This window comes from Orussus abietinus, unplaced genomic scaffold, assembly GCF_000612105.2.
Source record: "Orussus abietinus isolate OABI.00-Male unplaced genomic scaffold, Oabi_2.0 scaffold15, whole genome shotgun sequence".
Lineage (NCBI taxonomy): Eukaryota > Metazoa > Arthropoda > Insecta > Hymenoptera > Orussidae > Orussus > Orussus abietinus.
The window spans coordinates 1,332,555-1,343,211 of NW_019396010.1; the positions used below are offsets into that span (position 1 = coordinate 1,332,555).

Sequence of the window (10,657 nt, forward strand, 5' to 3'; positions counted from 1 at the left end):
AGACCTTCAGCGGCCTTGACTCTAGCCTCCCGGCCCGGCAAGAATTTCCCTTTCGTTTTATAGGTTCAACCATCCGAACTTTCAAGGAAACTCAAATCTGGCATCTGCCTCGGGAGTCTTCGGCACTCCTCGGGAGGCTTCGGCCCGCCTCGCCTGGAGCCTCCATTATCGAGGCGACGCGTTGCTCCTTTTTCACTTTAATGTCTGACCGGTAATTGCCATTACTCCTTATTGGTTCTTATTCAAGGTATCGCGAACGATGCATGTGTTTTAGGTAACAAAGGAGGAGGAAATGACCACCTATTGTGTTCCTGGACTTTAATTTTAAGGTTAGAATCGGGGAAACTTTTTAGTGCTGACTTGATTCCTTTTTCTTTCTTTCTTTTTCTATCCACTAACCCTTTATGATATGTCGGCTCGTACTGTCTAATCGATAATCCCGTTGCACGATTGTTACGTTCCCATTGTTAACAAAATTATATCCCGTTCTCGTTTTTTAGCCGACATGGGCTTTCGCATAAACTTTATAAATAAATAAACTCCTACAGACCCATCGTGGAACCATTTCGAGGGGTCGCCGAACTACCATCCGGTGACCATAAGTACTGTCGATGTATCGGTAAGCCCGTAAAATAGTGGACACTCGGATCCTCGGGTATATGAATATATTTGTATGCGTTACGTGCACGCAATGCATTACCGGAATAATGCATTCAGGGCTTTGCCCCTTCGATGAAGTCGCATGATCGCCGTGCAGCCATTGTCACGGCGACATATCACATTTCTTTGAACGGTACCAAAGAAACGTTTCATTGTCTTATCCTCCTCGTCCCGAGGAGGCGATGTCAAACATTTAATGTCGATTTTCCACGGAGTGAAAATAAAATGAAACAAGGTTGTTTCTTTTTTTTTCTTTTTTTTTTTCATTTTCAGGTTACCCACCGACGCGTTCGTCGGCGCTATAAAGTTAACGATTGATTTTTATTCCTTCTTAGGAACGCAGCGGAGTCTTAATAAGCAAAGAGAAGATCAAATCTAGGAATGGGAGGATCGTAATAACGTACCACAAATCTCCAGAGGAAATCCTGTGGCCATCTTTCGTGCCCTATCTGGATATATCTGTGCCGTATGGGAATTTAATTACCAATTAAATTACTTTCTGCTCTAATTACTCGGCAGATTTCTCGCCTGTACGTGACTCGTACGTGGAATACTCCGGATGAAATGGTCACATACCTCCCTAAGATGGATCCATTAAGAAGACATGCGGCTATGGTTCACCGAGGAGAAATGGATGCGATCAAAGCGAAAGAGAAATAATAAGTTAGATGGGAAATGGATAATGAGAAACAGCGTTTAGTGCCCGTGGAAGGGAAATGGAATAGGAAAAGATATGATTGGACGGCTGATAAAATGGAAATAAAAACCCTATCGAGCCGAGATTAACGTACTAAACGCCGACACTGTAGAGCACATCGTAACGTATAAGGAACGACGTAGTTAGACATCGACTATACGCAAAGGAAGAGAAAGGTAGACTATGAAATTTCGTGCACCCGACATATCGTATAGCAAAGGCGCACGTGCGTGATATATTCGATATAATATTTGCTTCTATCGCGATCCGTCGCGAGGAAGATGCCAAGTGGGCATAGGAGCACCCATATATCCCATAATTGAAGGTGAAATTGCAAAATACCCCCTCAGGACCCGACAGAGTTGGGAAATTTAGGTTACGGAGTAATCGTTCGCTCTCGGAAGGAATCGGGAATTATTATTAATATTATTATTAATATATATTAATTCCCGAGCCATCCTCGATAATCGGATCGAGGGTGTCTTCGAGGATCTGACAAGTGGCATTAAGTATCGAACTTTTTTCCATAGTCTTTCGGGTATTTAACTTTTTAATATCCTCCTTTGTCCCTTCCTTCCCGAGAAATTGGAGAATTTCCTCGAGCGGACCCGAAAGGCGAAAACTCCTTTCTTATTTTCACTCTTCAATAATAGACACTCGGAGTCACTTTATATAACTGCGTTTCATAATACTCGTCCAGGGTTACGGAAAGAGAAAGAGAGATCCCGGAGGGAGGGGCACCGAGAGGGAGAGAGGAGAGGAAAAAATAAGAAGTTCGAGAGAGAACATAGAGCCGAGAGATTGTACGTGCGAAGTGTTCAATAATGGCGATCCTCCCTTCGGGAATTACTAATTCCGGATACCTCGAGGATCGAGAGAGGCTGATCTCTTGGAAATAAGGGAAAACGGTTTCCTTAATTAATTTCCTATGATAAACAGCTATGATAATTAATCCAATGCCCATGTATTTTGATTTTTAACGAGTGCGTTAATAAAATAAGCTATAAGTTTGCCAAATAAAATTACGATTTCCTTTGTTAATTTTTTATGATAAACAGCTATGATAATTAATCCAATGCCCACGTATTTTGACTCTTAACGAGTGCGTTAATAAAATAACCGATAAGATTGCCAAATAATATTACGATTTCCTATGATAAACAGCTATGATAATTAATCCAATGCCCACGTATTTTGACTCTTAACGAGCGCGTTAATAAAATAAGCCATAAGATTGCCAAATAAAATGACCAAGTTTGTACGATCGTTGTAACCGAATTCGATAACAGGTCCCCAATCAGTTTATCCATTCGTGGATGATCATTAATTTCGAATAACCACCGAGGACGTTCTATCGTAATAGTCGTGATTCTACAGAGCCTGCCAGACCGCGAGAGAAAACTAGTGTCGGGCCTATCGGATTTCAAAATGTAATCGCGTATTCTTAATGCAATCATTCCTGCCCATCCCAGGGCCCGACCTAGATGCGAGATAAAAATGGGGGGCTCGTCGCGATTCGAGCTATTCAGATAAAATTCGAGCCTTGGCGAGATGACGTCACGTCGGATGATCTACGTAAGATCTGACGAGGATCGATCTGGAAATATTCCAGGATATTCCGGTGCACCATCTCTCCCCTGAACCCCTGATATTTTTATTATTTATAAAACAGACCTTTTTATAATTTACAAAAATAGATCCTGCACTTCATTGCGAGGGATTTTCCGAGTTCCCTTCATTTAGAGGTTTCACGTCCAATTTTTAATTCTTTTCTTAGTTCGGTCATTTTCTTCGGCCGGAGGTAGGGCAAGAAAAGGAGAAAGTCTTTCCGAAATGTACTTATCACTTGATCATGACAATCGTTGTGTCTCGGGGTAATGCGTTGAATTTCAACATGCAATCACGTAATCCGAATGCAATCGTTACTCTCCGCCCGACCTAGATGTCGGATAAAAATCGAAACCTCGTCGCGAGTCAACCTACTTGGGAACGTTTCGATAAAATGGTGTATTTGTTTAAAAAAAAAAAAGAAACATAAAAACAGACAAATAATCCAATCTCGATGAGCTGGTTAAAACTGACATTACTCATTTAAGAGGTTCAGAAAACCCCATGCAGTGTCCAATTTTTCCGCCTTTATATATATATATTTGGCGCGAAACTCTACCGAGTTTCTTCACGGATCGACGTCACGAGTGACGACGAAATGGGATGTTACAGGATGTAATGGATGTCGCGAAATGTTCGGGGAATTTCATTGATGCATCACCTCTATGACTCGGAATTTCTATCCAGGACGAGAACAGCTGATTCAGATGGCAAAATCACCGAATGAGTGATATCAAAAGAATGATCATCTTCCTAATAAAAAAGAACAAAAAAAAATTAATTGGAAATATTCCAAGCCCGCGGCGCGTGTTCTAAAAATGACATTTCGATTTTTTTTCCTGGTTTCGCAATTGTCGGAGTACTATTCGAGATCGACGGTGCCATCGGATTACCCTAAGCGTTCTCAAAGCGATAAGTATGGTTGTTGGGTCGTTTAACAGCCAGTCATTTTTTCCGTGTACAGTTTAACCGCTGACGAGACATTTACCGCCTACGGAGAAAAATCTCTCAGGGTATCCGAGTGAAAGCGCTCTAATTGGAACACAAAGAACTCTACGTACAGAGGGACTGAATAATGCAAGGCTCTTATCAGCGTAATCGAAAAAACATGTCCATATAGCTGGCATTGCCACTAGCAGAATTGAATGAAATTCCTAGCAAAATATGTTGCTAATATATCTTAGCAATGTGCATTGACAAAGACCACGAAGAAGGATCCAAGCCACCGGTTCTTCCCGCAAAACTCCAATTCCGGAGTGGAGATTAATTCGGCACGTTTTAGCTTCTTCTAGATACCCAGTTTCTTCCAAAAAAAAAAATAAAAAAGAGTTCAACGCGTGCTCCCGCCGTTACGCATCGTGGCCACGTGTAAAGGCCCCGCCAGTGGAGGCAGTTTTTCCCCTAATAGTCCTAATAGTACGATAAAAATCTCGAAGAGGCAGACCGGTAGCTAGCGAGGGCCGTCCATCTTTTTTTCCTTTTCCCGATTCCGTTCTTTCGATTTTCGATTTTTTTTCGAAACGAGGGTCCACCTCGAGGGATCCGAAAGAGCCCGAATCGATTAGCATGCACGGAATTGTGACAATTTCCCTGAAACCGCTAGCTTTCACTTCTCCAAAGAATGCGAAGGCTATATGCCTAGCCGAGCCGGGAGGACTCGGCGTCTCTCTCTCGCCCCCGGGCCGGGCATCGCGTCGTCCTTCTCGCTCCCGAGCCGCCGAGCCGCCGCTCGACCGTCAGCCGCCGGGCCGAGAGCGGAGACTTCAACGAGCGCGAAGGAGAGACTTCAACGAGCGCCGGGATACTTCAACGAGTCGAAGGAAACTGGTTATGCCTGGCCGCGTAGGCAGCCGTACCTACGTACTCGCGACCGGGTACGTAGTGGTACCCCAAGGGGAAAGGAAACTATTTTCTCGCCCTCTGCCAATTTTCCGACCGACATATCTTTAATTCCTGATTTTATATGAACACGGAGAAGGTGGAGGCTCGCTTGAATTTTCTCCCCGATTTTTCGAGGTATATTTCGGAGAGGGCGAAATGAAAATATTAGCGAGGTGTGGAAGAGTAGAAAAATTAATACCCCAAGGGGAAAGAAAACCATTTTCTCGCCCTCTCCCGATTTTCCGACCGACATATCTTTAATTCCTGATTTTATACTATGTTGTTTTAATTTTATTCCCATTGAATCGCAGCCTTTACTTTGCGAGATTCACTTTCACGGAGAGCGAAGTGAAGATGTTAACGGGACGTGTAGGAAATCATCAGAGAATCGGTATGGGGAATAACAGGTGTCGGTACTCATCCGTAAGTACACCTGAGAAAAAGGAAATTACTTTCCCACCTCGATCATTAGTTTGGCAAAATGACACGACTAATATGTTACGGGCGATGCGTAAAAAATAATACACATTTACTAGAAACGTTTTAGCACTGCAGATCATAAGACACTTTTTTTTTTCTTGCCTTTATCGATTACCAGAATGTTTTAAATCATCCTGACACTTTCGTTTCTCATGTTAGAGCTTTCAACAATTTTATATCAATCGAAACACGAGCGCTCGACGCCATTTTGCTTTTGGTCTGAGCTAAGATAAAAGATTTCATTAAAAAAATCCACATTTTCAAAGTGTCAGGATAATTCCTACGTGTACACGAGTCACGTGGCAATGTTTCGGTTCGATTCAATGCCCTTAAAAAATAGTGTCTTGGAATCGGCTGATTTTAGGGGGGGTTTCACTTCACCTTAAAGCTATCGGTCTCCGATCTACGAGACAACCTCACCGAGGACACGCAACGTAACTCCCAAATACATCACGCCAAATCTGCCTGGAAGTCGCGCCCACGTCCTCGACATACGGCTCGAGCCGAGGATCATCTCTTAACCACATACGCCGACCATTCCCCCGCAATTTTTCACGAGTCCGGTTGAGGTCTTCCCGACGATCAAAATCGCTCGTGGTCTTCCTCCCTTTAGGCAATCCCTTAACACTATTTCTACCAAAGGTGTCAAAAGACACCTATTAAAATTTTAACTTGAAATCATCTTCAAACTTTAATAATTTTTTCTCAATTAATGTTTTGAGTTTTCGTATAATTGTTAAATTTATTTACCGGTATCATTTTCCTCCAGCTCATCGGAACCTTTTGCTCGAAATAGGTATACACAAAATCGTGGTAGCAAATAGTGTTAAGACCGATTTCGCTTAAGATGATACGAAAGGGTTCCCCGTCTACGATACGCCAACACATTGATAAAACATTTCATCAAACCCGATGCGCCGAATTATTTGAAGCTTCAAAAGATGAAGTTTCGATCCACCCGGTTTGAACAAAACTTTTAGAAATATATTTACCTTTTATATATACATCTATATAGCATCGAATGGCCCTTTCGTATCACCTCAACCCCTACGCCATACGGTCGAAATTCCCGAAAGCGTGCAGGGAACATTGGACCAAACGTCGGCCATAAGCGCGAGAGGGTTAAAACCCCAAGGGCCGGTACTAAACGGACCAAAGAGTAAAAACTAGAGAAGAAAGGTCGACAGCGACCAAGGGTAACCTCTCCAGGAGCAGAAGGTATCCTCTTGTCGCCTCCTTTCCCCGTAGTCGGCGGGCACGCACGTCGTCCGATTCCCATGCAACTTTCACGACTCGCCGAGCCGAGAGACGTTCCCGAGGTCGGCCGAGGGTTCCCGATCGCCCGTTGCGCGAGGGCCTCGGGAAAAATTGCGAATCGGCGCAGGACCCCGATCCAAGTCGAACTCAGGGCGCGAAATAGTGGAACCCATCGCCAAAGGGTCCGCCTCTCCCAACGGCGTCGGCCGTCCGCTTAGCAACTCGGAATGAAAATACCTTTCGCGTGACAGCTCGGCCTCCTGGGGGCGCTCCAATATGGTCCTCTCTTGCGTCAAGGGTCTCAAATCCGGGCGCCGGGTCGCTCGTCCATAATCGAGGTTAACTATCTCTCTCTCTCCCTCCGTCGGTCACCGTTACTCTGCCACTCGCGGAAACGCCTCGCGGTTTTCGGTCTCGGCCCGGGGAGCGGTTTATCCGGACATGTCCGACTGTCAAAGCTGCCGCGGACAGCCTTGCGCGAGTGAGAGTTACAAGACGTTCACCATCTTGGTGAACCGCCGCGCCGCGCATGCGCCGTTAGCCGACTCCGCGGCCCGTGACGTCAGAAATAGGACAAGGAGCTGGTGGCCTTTGAGAGGACGGGGAAGGGGAGGAGCACTGAACTGTCTTCTGTATTCTGTCTTGTCGAAGCGGCCCGAGCGGCTTCCCCCACCACGCCCGCCGCCGCACACCCACCGCGCTCCTCCCCTCCCCTCCCCTCCCCTACCGTCCCAAGCTGGAGACGTGCCGCGGATTCTGGATATACCCTACCGTGCATAAACGGGCTCGGACTTGCTTCGCCTCGCTTCGACTCGAGTCTTCTTGCCCCCTACGACCACCGACGGCTCACTTTGGCGCCAGTTTTCGACCCTTTCGAACCAGGATTTTTTTACCCTCGTGCATCCCTCGAGGTCTTTTACCCATCTTATGGGTAACTAATTGTTAACCGTAGGGAGTCCCACGCTTGGAGAGGTAATTCATCGAGATGAGATATTATTTAACTCGAAGGATGATTGTTTCATCCGGTGGGACGTTGCGTACGATTTGTTCACGCGCAGGCGCGTGGACAAGGGGTTAGGTTAGTTCCCGTTGTTTTTTTTTAATCTGGGAGAAGGAAATGTTCATAATGGGAGTAAGGGAATTTTATCGGAGGTCCTGGGATCACGGAAGACGTGATCTTTGCCTAAACAATTGATACGACTAGACCAAGACTGTATATGGGAAGAGTGGAAAGGGCAAGTGGCTCTTATTCGGAATATGAAACTGTATATAGGAGAGAAATATGTTTGTTTCTCCTATATATGTTAGGTGTATCGAGTTGTTTGTTGTAGATGATCGTAGATATTCGTAGACTACCGATAGACCCGCCCTAGATGTTCATGTTTACCTAGACTCAAGACAATTTCCCGTGATAACCTAGAAAAATAGGGAGAAATTAGGTGGCGGCAAATTGACTCGGTGAAATGCCTCCTTAGTCCCGCCTTGAGTAATAGGTCACATATCTCGATACTTTTATTTAAATTTTATCGACGACCCACTTGGGATTTCCCCTCTCAAGCCGATTTCACCCTTCCCCTGTTCCACGTGTAATAAATATACGCCTATAAATTTAGACTTTAACCGTGCAATTAATATCTATTTTAATTTCCCGTGTAATAAGACCGCGATACTCATAATCGTAAGGATTTAATGTCCGACGTCTTCTAAGAGTCTGAGGGTAATTAAGGGCGATATATACCAGATATGTACACGACTTCATTTGCCTTTGTTGTCCGCCGACGTGTGTATGGCACGCTTTAGTACGTTCAATTACTATTATTCGGAGGAGAGGGGTAATTATTTAGACATTTCTTATTTTAACGCACAATCAGCCAAAGGATTTCATGTGAGGACGTTTCCCAGACACCTCGTAAATTTTCGAAAAACTCTCTTGAAAGTCTTCGGAGGGAGAATGGGGAATTGACTCCACGACCTCGAGCTCTTTCAAACTCGAACGTGGAATGTCTCTTTCTCTTTCTCTCTCGCTCTTCCCACTCGGGTCTCTCCTCGAGAGATCGACACCTCGGCACTTAAATTAGGAAAAGTACTGGCAAAATGCTCGATAAATTACCGAGTGTCCAGTTTTAGTGTTATGTCCTTCTCCGGCAAAGATTTACATGTCAATGTGGCATCAATTACGAAATAACTTAATGAGCCATTGTATCCAGGGATGGTTTCTCAGTTACTTTGTACTATATTAGTAATTACTTATTCATACTTTCATACGATTTATTTAATACTTTGTTCATATTCACCCTCGCGTATCTGTAGTTCCCGCCGAAATAGTGACATTTTCCTCCCTAGCGTCCCCTCCGTTAAACAGGAATTAACTAGCAAAAAAGGAAGGTGCGTGTAAAAAGTACCATTCACTCCCGCGTGTCGTAAGAGGTCAGAGAAAGTATTGGCCCGACAAATACGGTGCCTTAACTACTTCTGCGAGGACCGTGTCGTTCACTTTTGTTTCTCTATTACAACTATTAACCAAAGAAACCCAGTGGCAAAAAAGAAGGAGAGTAGATCCGAGTAAACAATCTTAGAAAGTGGCGGCTTAACAAACGCAGCGGTTTTTCATGCCTAACGCCCACCTTAACCGACACAAGAAATTGGAAACAATAAATCACTTACCGGGCAAAAAGATGCATTTCTTTCCCCGTCATTAACCATTAATCCTGGAAAGTCGATAGGACAAATGAATTACCTGAGGGAATACACCCTCGTTATTAACAATGAGGGCCACGCGAGTTTAATTGTCCCGAGTTTTGCAGACCAGTCGATGGGTGGAAAATCGGCGCGCATAATCGATTGAAACGCGGACGTTCAATAAATAAAGAAAATGCAAGGCCGACGTACATCCACCGGGCTGATAATGCGTATGTAAATTAACTCGGTAAAGGGCAACCTCTGTTCGGGCGTGAAGAATCGGCGTTCGTCACGTCAGCTATTCGCTATCTCCTAACGACGCGTCAAATTTCAACGCAGGCCCATTCTAATTTCTAGGCAAAGCGTCGTAGACGATGAATTCTCGTATGTCAAAGTAATACGCAAAGCGGGGCCTAATCGTAAGGGGAAATTGAATTTTAACGGGCGCCTGACGGTAGATCATCGTAAGTGCACCCGAGTTGCATTGTCCGCGATCCTCAGGAGTCAACCTTAGCGCTTCACCCTTGGCCCAGTGATTTATCGTGAAACTTCGACGGAAGTGATTTATGATTAAGCGAAAAGAAACCGAGAAGAGAGGAGAATCGATCGGGCCGGGCCCTTAAAGTGTCCAACGGGAGCTAGACCCTTTTTCGGCCTTGCAGGGAACGACCTAATCCTCCTGGGGTCCTCGTGTACAGAGGCGGACGCGAATGCCTCCCCTGCAGATACGGCATCGCCTGTGCAGGTTGGGAGGGCATCGATGTCTCCCAGTGTACGTCTACAAGGATGCTGGCTAGGATCTAGCTAAGATGCAGACATATAAATTTAGGGACGACATTGGAAAGGAACAGTTTTTTACGTAGGACCTCGCAGGATAACTTGGATTGGAATAATGAAAATAGAATTCAATGGTTACTGTGTGCAGAAAATCTGCAAAACCGGTGGATAAGATCTAGCTAGGATGCAAACGTGAAAATGTAGGGAGCACGTTGGAAGTGATACTTTTTTTTGTAGGACTTATCAGGAACAGCAAGATCTAAGAACTAAACTTGGATTGGAATAACGAAAATAAAATTCAATGGACACCGTTTATAATTTTATAGTAAACTTTCCACATGGGTCCTCTTCTGGGTCGGCTGACGCGGGGAAAAGGATTCGTCATATGTGTTCTTTATTTTTTTTTCTCTCTTAAAACGGAACAAATACTCTCCTGGTCGACTCGCGTGGGCGTGCAGAAGATCCGCCACACCAACGCCTTGTCAATCTTTCCTCTATTTTGCGCCATTCAGAAAATCCGTCCTTCCTTGAAACGTCACGTAATTCACTCGGGGGTCCGCGTCGGCGAGCACGTTTGTACAGCAAAATGCCTCCGTAACGCACTTTTCGAGTAAGGAG

At 44.8% G+C, this 10,657-nt stretch overlaps 1 protein-coding gene across 3 annotated transcripts in view; it reads right to left on the reverse strand.

Moving 5' to 3' along the window:
- Positions 1-7,072, reverse strand: part of LOC105696480 — a 37,803-nt gene extending 30,731 nt beyond the window's left edge. For all 3 annotated transcript variants that reach the window (XM_012418979.1, XM_012418980.1, XM_023434451.1), the window contains exon 1: positions 6,821-7,072. The gene's annotated coding sequence lies outside the window, so the exon portion shown is untranslated. The remainder of the gene's footprint in view (positions 1-6,820) is intronic.
- Positions 7,073-10,657: the final 3,585 nt, after the last annotated feature.